Source organism: Dermochelys coriacea, chromosome 8 (assembly GCF_009764565.3).
Source record: "Dermochelys coriacea isolate rDerCor1 chromosome 8, rDerCor1.pri.v4, whole genome shotgun sequence".
Taxonomy (NCBI): Eukaryota; Metazoa; Chordata; order Testudines; family Dermochelyidae; genus Dermochelys; species Dermochelys coriacea.
The window spans coordinates 67464060-67486800 of record NC_050075.1 but is presented as its reverse complement, the minus strand read 5'-3'; the positions used below and the strand labels follow the sequence as shown (position 1 = coordinate 67486800).

The 22741-nt window shown below is 40.8% G+C and overlaps 1 protein-coding gene across 5 annotated transcripts in view; it reads left to right on the top strand.

The window, feature by feature from the left end:
• The first annotated feature begins 1903 nt into the window (after positions 1-1903).
• NTNG1 (netrin G1) overlaps positions 1904-22741 on the top strand; it is a 290609-nt gene continuing 269771 nt past the window's right edge. For 2 of the 5 annotated variants that reach the window (XM_043490712.1, XM_043490711.1), the window contains exons 1-2: positions 1904-2049; positions 3810-3851. The gene's annotated coding sequence lies outside the window, so the exon portion shown is untranslated. The remainder of the gene's footprint in view (positions 2050-3809; positions 3852-22741) is intronic. The other 3 variants (XM_043490716.1, XM_043490715.1, XM_043490713.1) reach the window with 2 other exon arrangements.

The following is a 22741-nucleotide window of genomic DNA, read 5'->3' as shown; positions in this document are numbered from 1 at the left end:
CTATGTGAAATGAAAAGCAGTACTTGTGGCACCTTAGAGACTAACAAATTTATTAGAGCATAAGCTTTCGTGAGCTACAACTCACTTCATCGGATGGTCTCAATCCGGTTCCCAGTGAGCAAGTAACCACATCACAAAAAACACCATCCCAGTTTGCACCCTTGTCAGCAGTCTCTGCAGAGAGGCTAGGGATTGATGGCTTGATCCTTCAAAGTGCTGAGCATCTTCTGAACTCAGTGGGAGTTCTGCATGCTCCTTAAATTGCTATGAAGAATGAACTCCTAGAAAAAGACTATTCAGGTCAGGGCTGAAGCATAGTGTTGAGATGGGGAAGAGGAGCTCAAGGAAGCTGTGTCTGTTCTGTGAATATACTGAGTACTTCAACCTCCAGTTTTGTTATTTTGACACCTTTCATTGGCATCAAGATCAGCTTTACAATATTCAGGGGACTTTTTTACCTTACAGTTTAGTGGCAAGACTGAACACTGCACTGTTTCTAAAATGTGCTGTTGACAGAGCCCAGGTAAGACTGAAAGCACAAATGTGGGTCAGAAAATGTCATAATGTAATCTAAAACATCTTTGCCACTAAAAATAAAGCCCAGTTAGCTTATGGTTAGTGAAGTAAAATGAGGTGCATGCAAAGTAAAAATTATGGCTGTCAAAGCATTACAAAACAAAAGACTCATAATTATGTGCATAAATGTTATTCTAATTTTGCTGATAAAAGGTGTGTGGGCATTATTAATTAATGTCATGGGCTGGCTGTAAAGAGTAAGCCTGGCTACCAGAACACCCGTTGACCTTGTGGAGCTCCAGGATCACTGCAGATGAGAATTGTTTCATCACACAGCCAAGTGTTCATGTATAGCATCATGTTTCTGATGCGTATGAAATGCAGAGGGGTCATTTCTTCCAGTGATTTCCCAAAAGATTAGAGAAGAGTGGAGCGGGGAGGGGGCGCAATTTAAACAGCTAGCTGCTGACATCTTGGTTTATGCCATAATTATCATAATACATTATTCGCCCCTGAATAGTCTGCTCGGCATTCCATGTATGAAAAGGTTCCTTTATTGTTGGGATTGAATATTGGAACTATTTAGTGTATAATTTAAGTGCGATCTCTCGTCTACTTCTTCACAGGACGGAGCCCTTTGGGGATAAAATACGTACTGGGTGTTCTTTACGTGGCAAAGCCTGGCTGTTCGGGGTACAGCCCCAGGAATCAGATTGCGGGCTTGGGAGATCCGTGGCGGTGAAGGAAAAGTCGCCTTCCCGCAAGCTGCAGACCAGTCTCATAGCAGTGGCTGGGGTTGGTGCCCTCGCGGAGCTGCATCTCTGCCGCAGGCAGCGGCCACTGGGTAGGACAGGATTCAAAGCGGGCCAGGTGGCAGCGAGGATATTTAGTCCGGCTCCAGGATCGCTCAGGTGTCAGCAGGCTGCAGGGCATTTCTCTGCAGTTGCACCTACTGGCCACGTGGGGCGCATGTGGCACCCGCCAAGCAGGCAGCCGGTCTGACTCCCCCGCCGCTGGCTCACAGCCGGGAAGGAGCCCCTGGAACGCGACGCGGCGGCGGCGGCAGCGGCAGCAGCTTGTGAGGACTCCAGCCCCGGCCCCAGGTTCCTTCAACCTCCAGCGACCTACCCTAGCCTCCCCCAGCACAAACACCTGCCCCGCAGCCAATGCCCTCCACGCCTGCCAGCCCAGGCACGGTAGTGCCCGGCCAAGAGCCCCGGCCAACCGACGGCCAGCCCCCTGAGTGCCCTCCCCACCCACTTCACTGGCCCCAGGCAGCCCCCGGCTTCGCCTCACGCCCGCGCGCTCTTCCCCAGCCACGCGGGCTTGTGCCGCTGACTGAGGCTCTGCAACGTTCCAAACGGCAGGTGGACTAATTGGCCTGCAGCCTCACACAGGGAGCTGGACGCGGGGCAGCATGGGCTGGGCTCCTCAAATCCACTTTCCCCCCCAGTGCAGCTGCGGGGCTTCCAGAGGCGAGGCAGCAGCATTAGCAAGATAAGAAAGCAAAGAAAAATGACTGGATTCAGCTAGGTGGGTTGGTTGGTTTGTTTAACAAAGCAAAATATTTAAGGTCAATGTGAGATGACTTGTGAAACATACAAGAATTATTTAGTGGCTTCTTGTTTGCTAAATAATTAACCCTGCGGAGCCACAAATAAGGATCCTAGAGCCTAGAAATGTTGCATCAATTAGATCAGAAGAAACTTTTCTGGGTTAGCTTACTCTCTTAGACCCATTACTGTTTAGGAATGAGAATTTCTAACTAGCAAATATTAACTGTTTTGCAATTAATATAATTTTTAATTCCTGATGTAGATGAGCTAAGAGATGTACTTATTTATATTTCTGAGACTACTCTGTGTGGGATCCCAAAGTAGCCTTCATGATTGTGGAAGCACCCGAGGGTCAGAAAATGGAGAATATTCCCTGCTCATGGGGGGGGGGTACTACCTCCTTAATAACTGCTTTGAAATTCTGGTTCTGACACTACCTTTCCTATCTATAGGGCCCAGGAGAAATATGATGCCATAGTAACACCAGACTGTGTTCCCTAACGTCTACATAAGGGCATGGCTTTTCCTAGCTGACTGACAATTTTTAAACCAACTGTGTTGTGGGTCAAAGAAATCTCTCAGGTTTTCAGCCTGGGTGGAGACCCCATGGTCCTATACTGAGTCAAAGGCTCAACTTTTTCTGCCCTCCCTATACTGTCAAAGAAACTCACTTAGATAAGGCATGCCATGTCTTTCCAATGGTGAAGGAGAAGACATATCCATCAGACTTCGGTTCCTGGGGCGAGATCTCTTCTCTCACCATTTCCTCAGCAATTTATACTGAAAGAAGCACAAATCCAGGAAACAAAGAAAAAGAAAAACTAAACCGCTAATTCAGCCCATGGGTTGGCCTGGGACATATTCATCTTCTCAGGATCAGGGCCTGGACTTGGAAGTTTGTTGCAGTATTATTTTAGGAAAGGCCACAATCTACCTTTCCAGATGCATGCATACCTAATATTGTATCCTCTGGCTCCCTTAAGTTCTTTTCTGAACTTAATGCTGATAATGGAGAAATTGGATTTGGACACTTCAATTTACAGTTTCTTTAGCTTTTGTTCATAATAACATTTGGTGTGTGAAAGGCAAAATACACCTTTATTAACTGCAGCATATAATGTGGTGTTATGTAATATAACATATATAAAAAGGAAAAAAGCTTATAAATAGCCTGAATATAAAGTGTTACCATGGTGAAAGTTGTCCCTCCTATTGTAAAATAAAAAAAAAAAAAGTTTAAAGGATTTATTTCTTCCACATTTGATGTGAACATTTAAACCAAACCAAACTAAATCCTCACCCTCTGTTTCAAGATGATCTCAGACTTATGCAATGCAAACTATTTGTATATTTTATACAATAAATAATTTGTATTCAATTTTAATTTATGGTCCCAATCCTATAGTCTGATCCCAGCAAGCATGGAGTTTCCACTGATTTTGACATGGCTTTAAACAGGTCCAAATTCTCCTTGTGCACATCAATCGCAAAATTGAATCCTCTGGCCCCAGACCAGCAACTGACCTATCCACCACTAACCCATCTGCACCCATGTGGAGTAGCTTGCAGGATTGGGGCCTATATTTACCCCAAAGGTCTTCCATTTCAGATTGTGTGTGTGTGTGTGTCTGTCTGTCTATCTATCTACATGAAACCCATTTACACCTGTTCCCTAGTCTTTTACATTCTGGAATATATTCATCCCACCAATACTACTGCAAATCTTTTGTTTTTCAGATGCCTTGTTTTGCAAAACCTCAAAGTTTTGGAGGGAAAGAGGTAAGCAAGTTTGTTTTTGTTGTTTTCGCAGCATTTAGTAGTAGTATATTTATGGATATCACATATAAATATATACATGCTGTCACTCATGTGCCTCATGAGAACAAATGAGATCCTGCCAGTCATAAAGTTATCTTGGTGAGCTAAAATTTAATTAAATGCTGGAAAAGGAACAGATATGAAATCACTAAATATGAAAGCACTCTCCTCTTGAAATAGCCATATGTGGAAACTGCTTCATTCAGAATAGTGTCTTGAAAGTGTTAGCTACATAGCAGGATCAGGGAATTTAAAGGATAGGCAAAAATAAAGGAATAGATATTGAAATTTATACCACCATATTAGTTTCATTCAGGAACAGTATATACTCTAGAAGTGATCAGCATATACATATCCTTCAATTACATGGTGAGTATTCAATACATTCATAAGAGAAAACAGCAATAGAAAAGAATGTTAAATTCACTTTAGAAATTATACACTCAACCTGTCTATAGACTTGTGATATTTTTGGAACATTATAATGGAAATTATTTTGAACGTGTACAATGCACCTAGAAAAATTGCTTAGGAACAGTTTCCTGCTTATGACCCTCTGCTGGTGAGGCATTATTTTAGTTAATAATTTCTGCTTGGAAGTAAAATCGGCATTAATTTTAATATACCAATAAGCAAACGATAATTTTCTTCCAATTTTAGTATTGGCATTACTTTCCCTATGTAATTCTTATATCTGCAAGAGTCTAGGTTTGGCATGCTCCAGATTTGAACCTAAGAACTATCTGTTTGGTCATGGCTTTGTTTGTCTTACTAGTACATTAGTTTAATAGCCAAGGCTGGCCTTAGGAAAGAATGCGAACTTGTATTTTGGAACCCCAGGCCCCCGCTGCCTCCCTGGGCTCCCCCTCCCCCACTTTGCCCCGAGCTCCCTTCTGTGGCCTTTCACCCCAGGTCTGCCCTGCTTCTTGACCATGACTCCCCCTGCGTCCCCAACCGCGGTACCCACCTGTAAGGCCAGCCCTATTAATAGCTACTAAGTCTTTATTTTGAACACTTTTGTTTCATTGGTGTTATTAAATCTATAGTTTAAAGATCTTGTTTCATTGTTAATGACTGCTTTTAATGATATAAATAAGCCATGTGTCCACGGGATGGGGCACTATTATACAGGTCTGAAATATCAAAATGAGGCTGTCATCAAGCAGTTCTGCTTGACATACTTTAATCCTTAGATTTAAAACAGTTTTTTTTCAAAACACTCACTAGCATGATTTTGGATTAAATCAAACTTGCTTTCGGTAGCACATAATCAAAACTTCATAATTCAAATTATTGAAATCTCTAAATCTGGTGAAATGTTCTGGCTGCCATGCTTGTGGATGAAGTCTGTTTTCTGCAAAAATATGGAATTTCCAGCTGTGCAGTTCCAGTTGTTTCCATGGTTTGTTCCCCAGAGTTTCAGTTTTCATGTCGTCTTCAGGGGAAGCTGCCTTTAATATTGTAATTCACTGAATAATGTGTGTATGTTGAAATTCCCTCCAGTGGATAGGACCAGAACTGCTCAATTGTGTGTAATAGGCCCTGTGCAGCTAGGGGCCTGTGCTGCTGGAGCAGGAGGATCTGCAGTTGCATGCCGTTGTCCCTGGGAAATTCCAAAATGGCCACACTGTATAGATTTCAGAGTAGTAGCCCTGTTAGTCTGTATCCGCAAAAAGAAAAGGAGTACTTGTGGCACCTTAGAGACTAACAAATTTATTTGAGCATAAGCTTTCGTGAGCTACAGCTGTAGTCTCTAAAGTGCCATACTGTGTAGAATGAGCTATGACGACTTACTTGGCTACTTATTTCTTACACTATCCTCCTCCTTTTTTAAATTTAGTAAATTATTCTCCTTTTCTGTTCTGGCCTCAATACAGGTAACTCTCAAGTTTTCCTGCAACTTTCAATAGTCATTCAGCTTCTATTTGCCTTGCATTACTAATAATCACTCCAATGAGGCTGCAGCTAATTTCTAGTGATACTTTGACATGAAGATAAATGGTCTGACTTCTGAGTATTTTATGGAAAGTACAAAATTAATGACTACAATATTGAAAATCCTTTTATACCGAACTAAAGGAAGTCTCATTTGATCCTTTTATCATCTAGAATATGCAAATAGCTGCATTAAATACTGTTGCAATCACTTTTGTTCTCATGGGTCTGTATTCTTATATTTTATTGCAACAAGAAATATAGCTATTGCCATCTAAAGAACAGGGACTAGTAATTCACAAAAGTCTACCTTTCTTTAGCATCCCCCTTTATGTACTCAACAGCTCTTTCTTTCTCCTGTGAGGCTGTCATATCTGTGTGTCAGTACTTAGTAATATAACGCCACTCAGCTGCAGTATAATTGCTCGTAAGATGCAAAGAAGAGTTCTTGCCGAGGAGAGGTTTTATTTATTGACTTATTTGAGGCGATTACAACTGAATAAGACAAGAGCCATGCAGATAGGTCAAAATAAAAGAAGGGAGAAATTGTTTACTTAGCATTAATGTAAGTATAAAGTAAGACTTGAAAATAAAATAATTGGGATTTTAGTACTCATGCAACTATTAAAGATCAACATACTAAAATTGAAAAATTGTACTTAGAAGAAGCATTGAGATCTAAGAGTGGGTCCTGATTATTCTTACAGTGTAATGCAAACCCACTGACAAAGCCCTCATTAAGTATATTGTAAAAAAAAAAAATGGTGAATACCTCGTTAATAGCACATCAGTAATGTTTATCCATTTCGGGTGCAGGAAGCCTGGGAAATAGGTTACTGCAGTTATTCACTGAGCGCACAGTAAGAATGAGGTATACCAAACTTTATACTAAAAATTGTATGCAGAATTAGTAGTGGCCAAGTCCCTCTCTGTTTCAACTCAATATGAATTTAGTCAACAGAACCAGGCAGACCTGCACTGGGCAGCTCACCAGGAGATAAGGTAATTGCCTGATGGGTTGGTCCAGCTGGCTGGAGTGCAGTTGCACTCCCAGCCCAACATGTTCACATTGAATGAAGTGGTTGCTTCCGGCTGCTGCTGCTCACAAGTTCTGACTGAAGGCACTCTTCAATAGTACTAACGAGTGGCCATCACCCTACATTGCAGCCCAGACTTCTCAGCCAACCATGGCAGCCCTGCACTGCTGTTAGCAGTGTCCCTTCTCCAGGAGTTAACAGAAGTTGAGAATGAGAGAGTGCAACTCCCTCTCACCTCTGCTAAAAGCAGAGAGAAGATACCTCTGATCTCTGTGGCTTTAGAAGAGCTCACCTCTCCCAGAGCGCTCCTTTTTTTTTTTTTTTTTAAACATCTTCAGTGGGTGGGGAAATGAGGATTTATTAGGGGGGAGATCCTGGAGTAGGAGCAGCAGAAGGTGCTTGGCTGGAGACTTTATGGACCGGCGAAATAAATGTAACAACACCAGGAACTAAAATTCCAGTGTAGACAAAGACCAAAATTCCAAAGCTAAACTGAACCCTTATGCTCTGCAAGTGTATAAAAATAAGGGAACTTTAAATGTCCTGATGCAATATAAACTGTATTCTCCAAGATTAAAAGATTTGTTTAAACAACTATATGCCTTTTTAGAAAACAATGAATACAGAACCATGCAAAACAAGCACATGCAAAGCTTACATTTTGAAAGCCTCCTGCCATCAGTGTGTGCTCTATTAGCTTGTACAGGAATCATGCCATACAGGAGTTTATCTTGACCTTTGTCCTTCTTGATAGTTTATTCATCAAGATGCTGATTGTTTCCTACGATTCAGCTGTAAGATGGCTTGTAGTAGTCAATAAGAGTCGTGTCTCGAGCATTCAGAAATATGGATGCCATGATCTTCCTTGGCTAACTGCACAATAGGCTGAGTCTTGAAGAAATCTTACACTATTCACTTGTTCTGTGTTGTAGTGTCAGGAACCTGGTGATTAATCCATTTTTCATCCACTGCTACTATAACTAATAAAATTTGCTTCTCGTAACTGTAATCTGTTCTGTTTTTGTCCTGCACTTTGTCAATTAAACCACCCACGTGGATTCCTTTTTCAGGCAATTCTTTTTCTACTGAGCCATGCCTAGTACCACAAATGCTAATTCTACTGATCCATTTCCCAGTATAAAATATTCAATTATGCTGTACTCTGTTAATGATGATTACTAGAGATCAGAACTAGCAGCATCCAGAAGTGATACATCCATACTCAAATTCAGTGACCTCCTCACTCCTTGTCAGGGGTTATGAAGGAACAGATTCATCAAGAACAATGGCCATATGTCTTCAGATGTTTCTTGGCAATCATGCTTCCACAGTCAGAAATGTGCTGATAAATTGATGCTTGATTCTTTTTTTGTTAATTTCCATAGCACAAAACATGCTTATAATAAATCTTTAGCAAATAACGGTGGTTCTCCCAAACCATCTAACTCAAAGGGAGGACACAGGAGCCATATGCAACTATCATTTTGAGAATGATACATTGGAAAATATTGTGACCAAAAAGAGTATTAAATTATCTGAGAAATGCAGAGGAGCTTGTGAAGAATATTGGATACACAACACATCAGAAAAGGACTTACGAGCTTCTCACGATTAAACATGAGGAGGCTAACAGGGTATTTTCAATACAAGATCCCTTGACTCAGGGACCTGCATGCTTGCCATTCACCTGGATTTTCAACTTTCAAGTCATGCCGCAAAGCGTATCTATTCTTACAGCCTTCTCCAAAGGGGTAGGGTAAATGGATTAATAAGCAGGACTTCAGTTTTAGTGGGTTTAGAGAGTCTTTATTGTGGACGAAAATACTACTATATTTCTTCATATTTGTTTTTCATCATAATCTCTTTACATATAGAGTAGATGGGTGCAGTCAATTAATGCACTTATGCATATGTTTTACTCTCGGCACTTGTGTAGTCCCATTAAAGCTACGTCTGCGTAAAGTTAAAAAATTCCTTAAATGCTTTGCCTATTGAAGTCAGAGAGAGACAAGAAAAGGTGTCCAGGAGATTCAGAATGATGGGTGGTTAACTCATATTTTATAGAAAATAACCTTTTTTATCACCTCAGGTTTGTAAATAATTAAAAATAACTAGAGGATCCCACATTCATATGGAAATATTGTATGTGGGTCTAAAATTAGGTGTTTCACTTGTAATGAGTAACTTGTAATGAGTAGGATGACTAGGCAGTGTGGCTTTCAGGACTGCATCCTAATTTGAAGTGGCTGCCTCAATGTCCCAGCAAATTATGTCAAACGAGGATTTTGTTCCAGTTTTAATATGACTGCTTGGCTGGCCCAGCCTGCCACTGACTGGCTGTCCTGTTTCCTTCTCTTTCCCCTTCCAGTGGATCTGCCTTTCACCTCTTCCTTTATTTATAGGAGCTCAATGGGAGTCAGGTGCCTAAAAACATTTGAGGATCTGGGCTGCAGGCCCCAGATGCCTCTGTGCTGGTCCCAAACATTCAGTTAGCCATGATCTCTGATGAACTGAGTGTGCAGGTGGAAGGGTGCATTTTAAATCTGAAAATACCCAGATGGTAAGAGACTGTCCCACAGCAAGGGACATCTGTAGCAATGAAATCAGTGTCACTATTGGTGGATTTTAAAAGGGAATTGAGGGAGAGAGGAATAGAGGAATATTGGGTCAGCTGGAAAGAAAGGCACAATTATTTAAAGGGCCTTCTAATTGTGCTGCTGGAAATTGTGAGGTGCACAGTGCTCTGAATATGCTATACATGGAAAATGTTCAGGTGCACAAATAGGTAGCCCTGCTGAAAATCAAACGCTTGAGCTATCAGAATATTGCATCAAAAGCTATATTAGCTAGGGGCCCAAACAGGTGGTTTGCACAGCTTAAGGATCACCCTTTTAATCTACTTAAAGAATGAAATAAAGCTAGAAAGGACTCTTACAGATTTAAGATCTCAAGGTTCATCAGCTGAGATGCGATTATAAGAGAGCTAATCAGTTTAACCACAAAGTAGCTGATACTATATTTTCTTTGGAAAGCGCATCAACTAACTCTCTTAGTCTCTCTCTCTCTCTATTCCCCCATCCTTCTCCCCCCATATACAAACACTGTAGCCAGAAGAGTTCATTTTAACTGGAGAGGAGGTATATTTAGAATGTTTCCTACATCCTGACCATATGTCAATTTAATACCATAATAACCTTAAAAATCTGAAGTAAGAACTCTCTGAGAATTCATCATCATTCTCATTTGCATTTATGCTCATCTTACTGCTCTGTTCAGTTTCAAATGAAAAATATTTCCAGAGCAGGCAGTGCCATGGAAGCCGCTGAAATTGGCTCCACACCTTGTTGTTAATTCAGTCAGAAATCAGCCAGCCCATGCAAGATGTGTATAATGTCTATACTGTGCCAAGCCAAGGGAGTGAAATATGTTCTCCTCCCATGGCCTACAGTCCAAAATTCCGAAGCTTTGATCTCCTGCCAGAGAGAAGGTTAGCTCTTCTTCATAAGCCTGGATGGATTCATTTAAACAAAAACTTGAAAAAGTCAAAGCAAACTAATGCTGTGAAACACTATTAGCTAAAATGATTGTCTATAGAATTTTATTTTATTGGTCTTATTCAGAGTGATTTTCAGTAATGGCTAAAAGATAATACTTGATTGTCTGGAAGGTGTGTATGGCAAGTGCAAAAATGGTATAAGTTTCCTTTGTAATGCTATCCTTGTCCCCTACCTGTCCTACTTGTGTCTCGCTCCTGAACTGGAGGGGTCAAGTCTAAGGGCAAGAGGATAGTTCAGTCATCATTCCCATTCAATCCTTTTCTTTTCTTCTGAGACTAGCAGGGGTGTTTGGTGCCAATAATGGTAGCTAGTTTTATCAGCTGGGCACCTGTCGTCTAGGAACCTATTCATTTCACATACAGTTCAGCAATCAGCTATCACATAGTACTAATTTTCTATCACTACTCAGATGGGAAGGCTTCCAACCTGCCACTTAGAAGTTAAAAGCTCCCTTAGCAATTGCTTGAGCAGTCTCCTCCTCCTGTTTTAAAATATTTTTATACTTTAAAGCCTGTTGTCCCTTTAAAGTTTTTACCTGAACAATGAATGACGTGAGGCTCCCTGGTATCATGTAGAAAATCATTTAATGTTCAAAATACGTGCATGAAGTACTAAGTCCCTAGCAAAATAGTCCTCATCTGTAATTTTGATAAGAATTGGATTAAGCAGTTCAAAGTATACATAAACTCACTAGGCCAAATTCAGAGTTGACATGAGGGTAATGTAATTTAACACTTAGACCCTCACACTTAGACCCTGATAGAACTGTTCACAGTGTGTCCATTTACTCACAGGTCGTAAATCTAAGCTGGTTTAATTTCTATACTAAGGCACTGGAAGTTGTAAGGTAAAGTAGGTGAACTCATTTTCACTTATTCGTGGATTCACAAACTTTAAATCCCAAAGGGACCATTAGATTATCTAGTCTGACCTCCTGTATAACTCAAGCCATAGAATATCAGTGTTACTCCTGTGTTGAGCCCAGTAACTTGTATTTACCTAAAACATATCTTCCAGGTAGGCAGCCAGTTCAAAAAGACTTTGAGATGAAGAATCCACCACTTCCCTGTGTAGTTTGTTCCAATGGCTAAACACACCCTCTGTTCAAATAGTGATGCCTTTATTTTTCATTTGAATTTGTCTGGCTTTCGCTTCCACCCACTGATTCTTGTTTCTTTGGTTGGTTAAAGAGTCCTTTACTGGTACTTTCTCTTCCTAAAGGCACTTGGACACCATAATCAAATACCTAATTCTCACACCTTCCTATTAACTGCTTTTTGCTGTACTTCTCTTTTGTGGTCTTTCTACACCAACATAAACTCAGTGAGCCAAATTCAGAGGGGATCTGTAAGAAGGCAGTGTAAGTTACTGGATACATTGATAAGTGAGTGTGAGTCTAAGTAAATGGAGCCTAAAGGGAATCTTAAATTGATGTAACACACAATTGGGTTGGGCCAGGGCAAAAAATGATATAAACTAAACCAACTTAGATTTCCTCAACATATTGTCTTCACTTACCTCTGAATTTGGTTCTTTGTTTGTTTGCAACTGGGAGTGGATTCCTCTGTTTATTTCTTTCCAGCAGACATCGCTGTTTGGTTAACTGTACAAATAGTGAATTATCAGGACCGTTAAGTAAATCTGGGGAACCCTGCAGACTCATTCAGAGGTAATCTTAGGTTCCACATGCAATATTCTCTCAAATATCTGCTCCAATATCCTGTGGTAAGGCTGCTACAAAGGTTCAACACCACAATTTGTGTTGGTGAAAATAGACAGTGGGCCTTAATGTTTCATTACCCTGCACATTTTATGGCCCTTAATGCAAGTGCAAAGTGGATGTAAAAACACTACCAAATCAGAATGGCAGCAGTTTACATCCGCTGTGCATTGGTGTAAATGACTAAGGGTCAAGACAGTGGAGAATCAGGAGCATTTTCACCAGAATTTGTATATGTGTTTGTGGAGGATTAGGGAAATAGTTGATGGAGATTTCCAGTCAAACTATTAGAAGGTGATCTTTGTTTGAAGCAGCTCTGTAAATCAAATACAGAAATAACTATTTTAAAAGATAGCATTTGCCAGCAGTTACCATCATTCTTTTTTACCCTTAGAATAGGATGCTGTAAATAAACCACTGCAATTATACTAGTTCATTGCCTACTGAATCAAGAAAAGTTAAGTCAGCTCCTCAGGTTCATGGTTTCACCCTTCCTATGCCTTGATCTAGCTCCACCTGCTACGCACTTCTGAGAACAGCTTGTCACTCTCAGTAATATCTCTGTCTGAATTGTCTTATGGATTCTTAAACTTGTCCTACTATTTATAAGGTGATTTACAACCAATATTTCATTGGCCTCAATTCAGGAAATTACTTAAGCATGTGCTGAAGGAGATCCTAGTTCAGGAAAACAACTCAACATGTGCTATTGATTTCAATGGGACATAAGCATGTGCTTAAGTGTCTGTCTTCCAGAATAGGGATGCTTTCATGAGTTAGGGCCTGAGTGAAGGTTCATAACATATGCCTCTGCCAATCATATGTCTCTAAAGTGCTCATACTTCTCTATAGCTGAGGACAAACCTGACGTTCATGCAGGGTACAGACCACTCAACTTGTGATCTCAAAGCAATTTTATTGAATTGAAAACACTTTCAACATCAAGCCCTCCTCCTAAGGTCACTGGGAAATGAAAAGACACTCAAGGGATGGAGCAGAGCAGACCCTGTTATTTAAGGGCAGAGATTTTGTATTTTCACCATCTGTTTCAATGTTTCACTTTAACGTCAGTCAATAACACCTCTTTGAAATGACAAAAATCTTTACTTTGCTCTCTACTGCACTCTTCCTGATGGATAATAATTCTAAGACATTAAAGTTATAAAAATAAATCTTATCATCCATTTCAATAGTCTTTCCAAACTGCTACTGACCTTAATGGTGGATCAGTGCATGGAGAAAATGCAGAATCCAGCCCTAAACAGGTAGCCAGAATCATCTTAAAAATGCAATTATTTTTCTCTGGGTTGTTTAAAAATAAGACATAAGATAAGCTGTATCCACTGCCCTTATTGGAAAACAAAATCAATGCCTATCTAAAAATGTACAACATTATAGAAACTGCTAAAAGTGAACTAAAATCCAAATCCTAAACTACCTCTCCTTAATATACACTGTTCTGTAGATTGCCTGCCTGTCAAGTTGGGAAATATTTCAGATACGGATGCAGCCAGTGCATATATTGGCTTTCTAAAGAAAGCCTTTCAGCCCCACATTTAAGGGTCTGTTTTCCAAGTCTGCCTTCACAGATTAACCTCTCTTTGCTCTCCGCAGTACAGTTAGCAACTGAGGTCCCAATCCTCACCTGTAGCTGAAGAGTACACAGTGTAACTCAGGAGCGGGACACTGAAGGTCAGCTGAAGGTCATTTTAAGCCACCTTTGAACTGTGCTGATCCTGAGCTGCCTAGTACTGGGCAGTCCCTTGCTGTAAATTAGTTACCATGGGTGAAATCCTGACCTCGTTGAAATCAATGGAATTTTTGCCATTGATTGTAGTAGGGCCAGGATTTTACCCCATAAATCTAGTTATCCAAAACTGAATTTCATAATTGCCAGTCTGAAAAGCCCAATCTAGATTCAGGGATACTATCTAATGTATCAACATTCCAGTCTTGTGTAAATGACCTTATCATAGAAGTCTATAGTTGCACCTCCACATGTGTTACCATATGTTGGCTAGGGCTACCTCCAGTAATGTTACAGGGCTCATATCCGCATGCTTGGAGATAGAGAGAGAGAGAGAGAGATGAGGTGTTTGTTCCTTGAATGACTAACACTAGGAGCTGAGGTGTAATCCTGGCTCCATTGAAGTGAATGGGTATTTTGCAGTTGACTTCAGTGAAGCCAGAATTTCACCCCACATCTTCAACTGGAAAGCTGCTGATTTACACCAGCTCAGGACCTGGCCTAACCTTTCATCTTTGCTCCCATTTTTCTGGGGATGGGGGGATGCATTACAAAAATATCGGTACTAATTACACTCTACTTTTGTCTTTATCATGCACTGATGAGGTGTCGGTAACTCATGTGAACTGATTACTGACGCTGCCAACCCTTGGGTCCTGTAAAGGATCACTTTTTTTTTTTTTTTTTAAATGAACATCTGTAGTCCTTTTTCTTGCAAAGATAGTCCTGGAAATGTAATCTGATTGCTAATATTAAAAGGAATAGGCAGCTGGGCTCCATGCTGCAGCAGAAGACTGTATAAGTGTGTACACACAAATTATTTTGGATGAGTCTGTTAAGGGAGTTGCAGCGGGAGAAGTGATCTCTCAGGTAACTAGAGGCATATGTATAGATGACTTAGAATATGAAAACAGAAATCTTGAATTGGAATTTGTCCAATGGGGAGCCAGTGCAGTGAGCAGAGCACAAGGGTGATGTGTTTGACAGTCTGTGTTACTTAGCAGGTAGGTGCTTGTGTTTTGTAGTAGTTGGATCACTTTCAGGGTGTTTTGGCTTGATTTCTAGATATGAATTGTAATAATCAAAGCTGGATGTCTTGATTGTATGGATCACCGTGGCTAGATCAGTTTAAAAAAAATGGGGCTCAATCATCTGGTCAGTTGCAAATAAAAGTGGGTGTGTTTTTAAAAATAACAGGTGACAGGATATAGCTGTTGGATTATCCCCATCATACAAGATGTGTCCTGATGTATGGAAATAAGGCCCATATTCAGCTGCAGGGGAACCAAAGAGTTAAATTACAATAGTCTCCTCTTAAATGAAATACTTTGTTAAAGGAATACACCAGGAAAGAATCAATTTTTATTGCTTGATCATGCTTCTAAACTGATTGCTACTGTAATAAAATTAGGGATTCTATTTCATTTAAAGCAAGGATAGTAATTTTATTTACTTTTTTAAGTCACATCCCCACACAAGCACGCACAGAGCAATCAGCTGCTGCACTTGTTAGTTTGCTGATTAAATACTTTGTCACTTAACTCTGAACTAATTAAAGAGAATTGAAGCTGCTGTGTGTCAGCCAACATGGTATAACTTTAACCGCGATTCCCATGTGTTACTCTTCCACTTCCTGCAGATTTTTCTTTCTTTTTTTCAACTAAATATGTTTACTAACAAACATAGCCTAAGTTGGCTGGGTTGTGGTTTCTCTGGTTAGTAGTTTTGTTGGCCTTATTAAATAAGCAGTAATTCGAGGTATGATCTAACACCTAGCTATGGTATTTCTAAGACGCGCATCTCTTTGTGAGCTGGGTACCAAAGAGTCTAATGTACTAATATAATTACTGATTGCAAGGACTGATTCAACCAAAGCCTGTGTTGTTTTAGAACTGGTCTCCCATCTCTTTTTGGATGAGTTTCCTCCTGGATATCTGGCACTTTGGATCCATTGATATAATAATTTATTATTTGTATAGCAATACCCTGCTAAAAGTTCCAATCAGGATCAGTGCCCCTTTGTGAGATGGACTGCGCACACACAGAGCAAAAAAGATGGGGCCTTGCTCCAAGTAGCTTACAAATTCTTTGTTTTAGGGGCTCTCCTTTCCTATGTATCTCAAGCATGTGAAGAAATGAATATATTCTACATGCTGAATACATTGAATTGTTTCTGAAATTATTTCTCCTTTAGGCCTCACTCCACACCAAATGTCATAGACAGTCCAGCATAAATTTGCTGCAAGAGTCTTATGAATATATTCTGCACATTCTGCTGATCAGATAATTACAGTTGGTTCATCTTCAGGTGATCTTCAAGAGTCTGAAGATTCACTGGTGCATCTGTTTTTATAGAATGTATGATCCCAAGTTTCAGAGTAGCAGCTGTGTTAGTGTGTATGCGCAAAAAGAAAAGGAGTACTTGTGGCACCTTAGAGACTAACAAATTTATTAGAGCATAAGCTTTTGTGAGCTACAGCTCGCTTCATCGGATGCATTTGGTGGAAAAAACAGAGGAGAGATTTATATATATACACACACACACACACACACACACACACACACACACACACACACACACACACACACACACACACACACACAGAGAACATGAAACAATGGGTTTATCATACACACTGTAAGGAGAGTGATCACTTAAGAAAAGCCATCACCAGCAGCGGGGGGGGGGGGAAGGAGGGAAACCTTTCATGGTGACAAGCAAGGTAGGCTAATTCCAGCAGTTAACAAGAATATCAGAGGAACAGTGGGGGGTGGGGTGGAGGGGAGAAATAGCATGGGGAAATAGTTTTACTTTGTGTAATGACTCATCCATTCCCAGTCTCTATTCAAGCCTAAGTTAATTGTGTCCAGTTTGCAAATTAATTCCAATTCAGCAGTCTCTCGTTGGAGTCTGGTTTTGAAGCTTTTTTGTTGAAGGATAGCCACTCTTAGGTCTGTGATCGAGTGACCAGAGAGATTGAAGTGTTCTCCAACTGGTTTTTGAATGTTACAATTCTTGACGTCTGATTTGTGTCCATTCATTCTTTTATGTAGAGACTGTCCAGTTTGGCCAATGTACATGGCAGAGGGGCATTGCTGGCACATGATGGCATATATCACATTGATAGATGCGCAGGTGAACGAGCCTCTGATAGTGTGGCTGATGTGATTAGGCCCTATGATGGTATCCCCTGAATAGATATGTGGACAGAGTTGGCAACGGGCTTTGTTGCAAGGATAGGTTCCTGGGTTAGTGGTTCTGTTGTGTGGTGTGTGGTTGCTGGTGAGTATTTGCTTCAGATTGGGGGGCTGTCTGTAAGCAAGGACTGGCCTGTCTCCCAAGATCTGTGAGAGTGATGGCTCGTCCTTCAGGATAGGTTGTAGATCCTTGATGATGCGTTGGAGAGGTTTTAGTTGGGGGCTGAAGGTGATGGCTAGTGGTGTTCTGTTATTTTCTTTGTTGGGCCTGTCCTGTAGTAGGTGACATCTGGGTACTCTTCTGGCTCTGTCAATCTGTTTCTTCACTTCAGCAGGTGGGTACTGTAGTTGTAGGAATGCATGATAGAGATCTTGTAGGTGTTTGTCTCTGTCTGAGGGGTTGGAGCAAATGCGGTTAAATCGTAGCGCTTGGCTGTAGACAATGGATCGAGTGGTATGATCTGGATGAAAGCTAGAGGCATGTAGGTAGGAATAGCGGTCAGTAGGTTTCCGAAATAGGGTGGTGTTTATGTGACCATCGCTTATTAGCACCGTAGTGTCCAGGATGTGGATCTCTTGTGTGGACTGGTCCAGGCTGAGGTTGATGGTGGGATGGAAATTGTTGAAATCATGGTGGAATTCCTCAAGAGCTTCTTTTCCATGGGTCCAGATGATGAAGATGTCATCAATGTAGCGCAAGTAGAGTAGGGGCATTAGGGAACGAGAGCTGAGGAAGCGTTGTTGTAAGTCAGCCATAAAAATGTTGGCATACTGTGGGGCCATGCGGGTACCCATCGCAGTGCCGCTGATTTGAAGGTATACATTGTCCCCAAATGTGAAATAGTTATGGGTGAGGACAAAGTCACAAAGTTCAGCCACCAGATTAGCCGTGACAGTATCTGGGATACTGTTCCTGACGGCTTGTAGTCCATCTTTGTGTGGAATGTTGGTGTAGAGGGCTTCTATATCCATAGTGGCTAGGGTGGTGTTTTTAGGAAGATCACCAATGGACTGTAGTTTCCTCAGGAAGTCAGTGGTGTCTCAAAGATAGCTGGGAGTGCTGGTAACGAAGGGCCTGAGGAGGGAGTCTACATAGCCAGACAATCCTGCTGCCGGAGGGCCAATGCCTGAGATGATAGGGCGTCCAGGATTTCCAGGTTTATGGATCTTGTGTAGCAGATAGAATACCCCAGGTCGGGGTTCTAGGGGTGTGTCTGTGCGGATTTGTTCTTGTGCTTTTTTCAGGGAGTTTCTTGAGCAAATGCTGTAGTTTATCCTTGCAACAAAGCCCGTTGCCAACTCTGTCCACATATCTATTCAGGGGATACCATCATAGGGCCTAATCACATCAGCCACACTATCAGAGGCTCGTTCACCTGCGCATCTACCAATGTGATATATGCCATCATGTGCCAGCAATGCTCCTCTGCCATGTACATTGGCCAAACTGGACAGTCTCTACGTAAAAGAATGGAATGGACACAAATCAGACGTCAAGAATTATAACATTCAAAAACCAGTTGGAGAACACTTCAATCTCTCTGGTCACTCGATCACAGACCTAAGAGTGGCTATCCTTCAACAAAAAAGCTTCAAAAACGGACTCCAACGAGAGACTGCTTAATTGGAATTAATTTGCAAACTGGATACAATTAACTTAAGCTTGAATAGAGACTGGGAATGGATGAGTCATTACACAAAGTAAAACTATTTCCCCATGGTATTTCTCCCCCCCACCCCACCCCCCACTGTTCCTCTGATATTCTTGTTAACTGCTGGAATTAGCCTACCTTGCTTGTCACCATGAAAGGTTTCCCTCCTTCCTCTCCCCTCCCCCCCCCCCCCCCCCCGCTGCTGGTGATGGCTTATCTTAAGTGATCACTCTCCTTAGTGTGTATGATAAACCCATTGTTTCATGTTGTGTGTGTGTGTGTGTATATATCTCTCCTGTTTTTTCCACCAAATGCATCCGATGAAGTGAGCTGTAGCTCATGAAAGCTTATGCTCTAATAAGTTTGTTAGTCTCTAAGGTGCCATATGGTCCCAAGTCATTTTTAAAAACATCCTTCAGGTGATGCTCACATTATGAAAAGCTAAAACTTCAGGAGACGATCCTTGCAGGGTGTGCACTTCTTTCCAAAATCTCAATAATAGGCATAATTACTAGTAAATAACAAAACACATTAAAAAAACAAAATAACACTCATTGTGAAAGGATACTCAGTGTATCAAAGCCATAAAATACTGGTGGTGAATTAAAAAGCAGAGTATATTCCAGGCATTCCTACTTATTTAATACAAGTTTTAGGGGAAGTGGGAGACTCTAGTAATTGGATAGCCTCTAGCCATCCATTCATATCTAGCCAAAGGCTTGTTTCCATTAAAGTCGATGCCAGAACTTGCAATGACTTCAGTGGTCTAAAAACACCCCCCAGGTTGATAGTAAAGGTCATTATCCTCTAATGGTCACAGTGAGAGAAATAAGTATGATGACAAATGAGTTGCCTAACACAACTCAGATTTGAATAGATCAGTGTCCCCATCACTAACATGCTAGCACAAATGGTAACAATTGACATCTTTGTAGGCAGTCTGAGCAGAGAACTTGATAAGGAAGTTTTAAACACTCTCTCCTCCTAGAGCTGGACCCTCTAGGTAAGGGTGGAGGCAAATTTTAAATTCAGATATAATTAAATAGGTCTCAGTCCAGTCTGTAGTTTGACACCCACAACTAATTATGTCCACAATTTTGTGCCCACAATAGTATAGTGTTGTTAACTCACAACTTTATTGCAAGTCTTAGTTATATTTGGTGTTTCTGTTAAAGTTCCCAGCTTCTGGAATCATGTGAATAAGTGAAAATCTTTTTTTTTCTTATTAAGTTTCTTGTCTTTCTGGCTGTAAAGAAATGCTCAAAAATGTGACTCCTAAAAGCTCAAAAACTAGAAGGCAAATAAAAGGAACTCAAAATCTATTATATTTAAAATATTCTGATTTTTAAGACAGATTCATGAATTTGGTGGCTTGAATTATGAACTTTGAATGTTTAGAGTTAGCAGTACTATTGCAAATGGAAAATTGTTGGCTGTTTTGTTTTTTTTAAAGTGGCCCAATAATACTAAAATTTATGCTAAAAATATAGTTTTCTCCTCTGCCCAAACCAAATCAAATACAATGTATTCAGAAAGGCAAAGTAGATTGTTTAGCGAAATAGGTATATGTCTGTGCAATTTAGGAGACTGATGTAGTGTGCTTACAGAGATGCTAATTTAGATTGGTGTAATGAGTAGTAGTCTCTGTACAAGTTTCACTGTCACATTTTTCAGAATATGACCAAAAAGGTGATGCAGAACATTAGAACTCCTTTGTCATGTATTACTGAAGGAGTTGATGTGCTTTTTGTCATGTCACTTCTTGCAACGCTATAATTAAGGCTGTGTCAGCCTTTCTACTATAAACTGTAATTTGCAGGCGTTTATGGCTTGACCATAAAAATTCACTCTAGGCTGAAAATTGGCATAGAAGTCTGAGCACAAGAGCTCGATTTTTGTAGAAGAAAATAATTTCAGCTGTTTTTCAAGTTATCAGACTTGCTATTTTTAAGCTTTGCCTTTTGCGCATATAACTCAAATCCAACCTGTTTTAGACAAGTAAATGTTGTTTAGTTCTTTACATAGATTAATTACTTTGCATATTTTAACGCCAATCTTTTATTTTAAAGTTATGCCTGCAAGGCAATTTTTGATGACTGTACTTTTTGCATATATTATAAGATTAAACAAGCCTACAAAAAACTGGGAAGCTGAAAATTAAGGCTACCACTCATGCCATATTTCAGAGTAGCAGCCGTGTTAGTCTGTATTCGCAAAAAGAAAAGGAGTACTTGTGGCACCTTAGAGACTAACAAATTTATTAGAGCATAAGCTTTCGTGAGCTACAGCTCACTTCATCGGATGCAGCTCACGAAAGCTTATGCTCTAATAAATTTGTTAGTCTCTAAGGTGCCACAAGTGCTCCTTTTCTTTTTACTCATGCCATAGAGTTTATTCTGTAGCCAAACCTAGGAAACTCTCAAATAAGATACCCCAAAATTGATGCTCCCACAATCACTAGTCATTTTCAAAACTCTTCATCCCTGTTTCTTAGAAAAATAATGAGAAGGGTGTAAGACCAGTGTTAACATAGATGGGGTTAGGGTGGCACTACCTGGCCCCAATACAGAAGGAGTTAACTCCTGTTTCCTTTTCCTCTCTCCTTATGAAAGGTGTACAAGGGAGGGAGAATAAAAAGAGCTGCTGGATAGTCTTGGGGGAGAAAGTGGGATTCTTTAGCTGACTTGTAGGACTGAGTTGATCCCCAGACTGCAAAGTTTGTTGTTTCTTACTCTTTTTGCCAGTGTACCTTGTTTAGAATGTATAGGTTCTCTCTCCTGCTGAACAGATCTTGCTGCCTGTTTTTCATTTCTGCTCAGTCATCCCTCCAGCTTTCAGAGCCATCTCTTGTTTTTGTTGGAGCTCTGTGCAAAATAATCAGTGCAGAGCCACATCCACCTCCTATCCATGTCACCCCCAATTTCCATGGCCTGTGCGCACTCACCTGTGCGCACCTCTTTTTGAAGCTCTGCAGGTTGGAAAGTGGATGAGAGGAGATGGACAGAACACCTGTGAAATATTAAAATTTCCTTAAGTTTTCTCTATCATTTTGTTCTTTGTTGTCTCTCCGGTTTCCATTCCCCTCATGATCTTTTATCATTTCTCCTTATGTTCTTTGTCTGAGACTGCAAGCTCTTTGGACTTGTCTGTAATGTGCCATGGACACGTATATGAATAATGCACCATGCATGCTATATAAATAGCCATGTATGCCATATAAATGCAGTTTGGTAGAAAGGTATGCACACTGCATAAACTATGCAGGTTTTGTAATAATGCTGGTTGAGGTATATGTAAAATGACATTCCTAAGCTACTTCGGAGCATCAGTGCAGGACATTACACAGACCAGGACAGATAATGCCAATACTATGCCATTGGAGAAGGGCAATATAACAAAATATTTTTAGGGAGAAAAATACAAGAGACGCTCTCAACTACAGGGGGTACAAGAAAAGCTAAATTCATCATCTAATTTGAACTGAATTAACTGATGTGGGTAGCACAGGATCTGTGACTGGGTCCATCAGGACACAACTCAGCTGTGGGCTGTAGCTGAATCGCTCTACTCTGTCTGGCTGAGACATTGACCATCTGCTTGTCCCTACCAGCAGCCATTTCACACACACACCTATCAGTAATACATGTTACACAAAAGCTTGTTGGGTGCACAAGCCAACTGGCTGGCATGCAAACAGGCAAAGATGGAAAAAAAGATGAGGGAGATGAAGGAGAAGGTGGCTTTGCGCTATCTTTCTGCCTCCCTCAACACTAGGGTTCCAAGGGCCACATCGCTAAATTAGGTAGCAGTGCACTGGCTCTGAATTGGCAGAGCTACAGGCTCTCCAGTCCATCCCGTCCTGTCCCCAGTGATGCTCCAAATGTGGAGTGTGAGGAGTAAATGGCATAGAGCTGGATATACTGGCTTTACACTGTCTGCTGATCAGGTGCATAAATTGATCCTCAGTGACCCTTTTAGGCCAGTGCTTTCAGTGTTCGACACTGG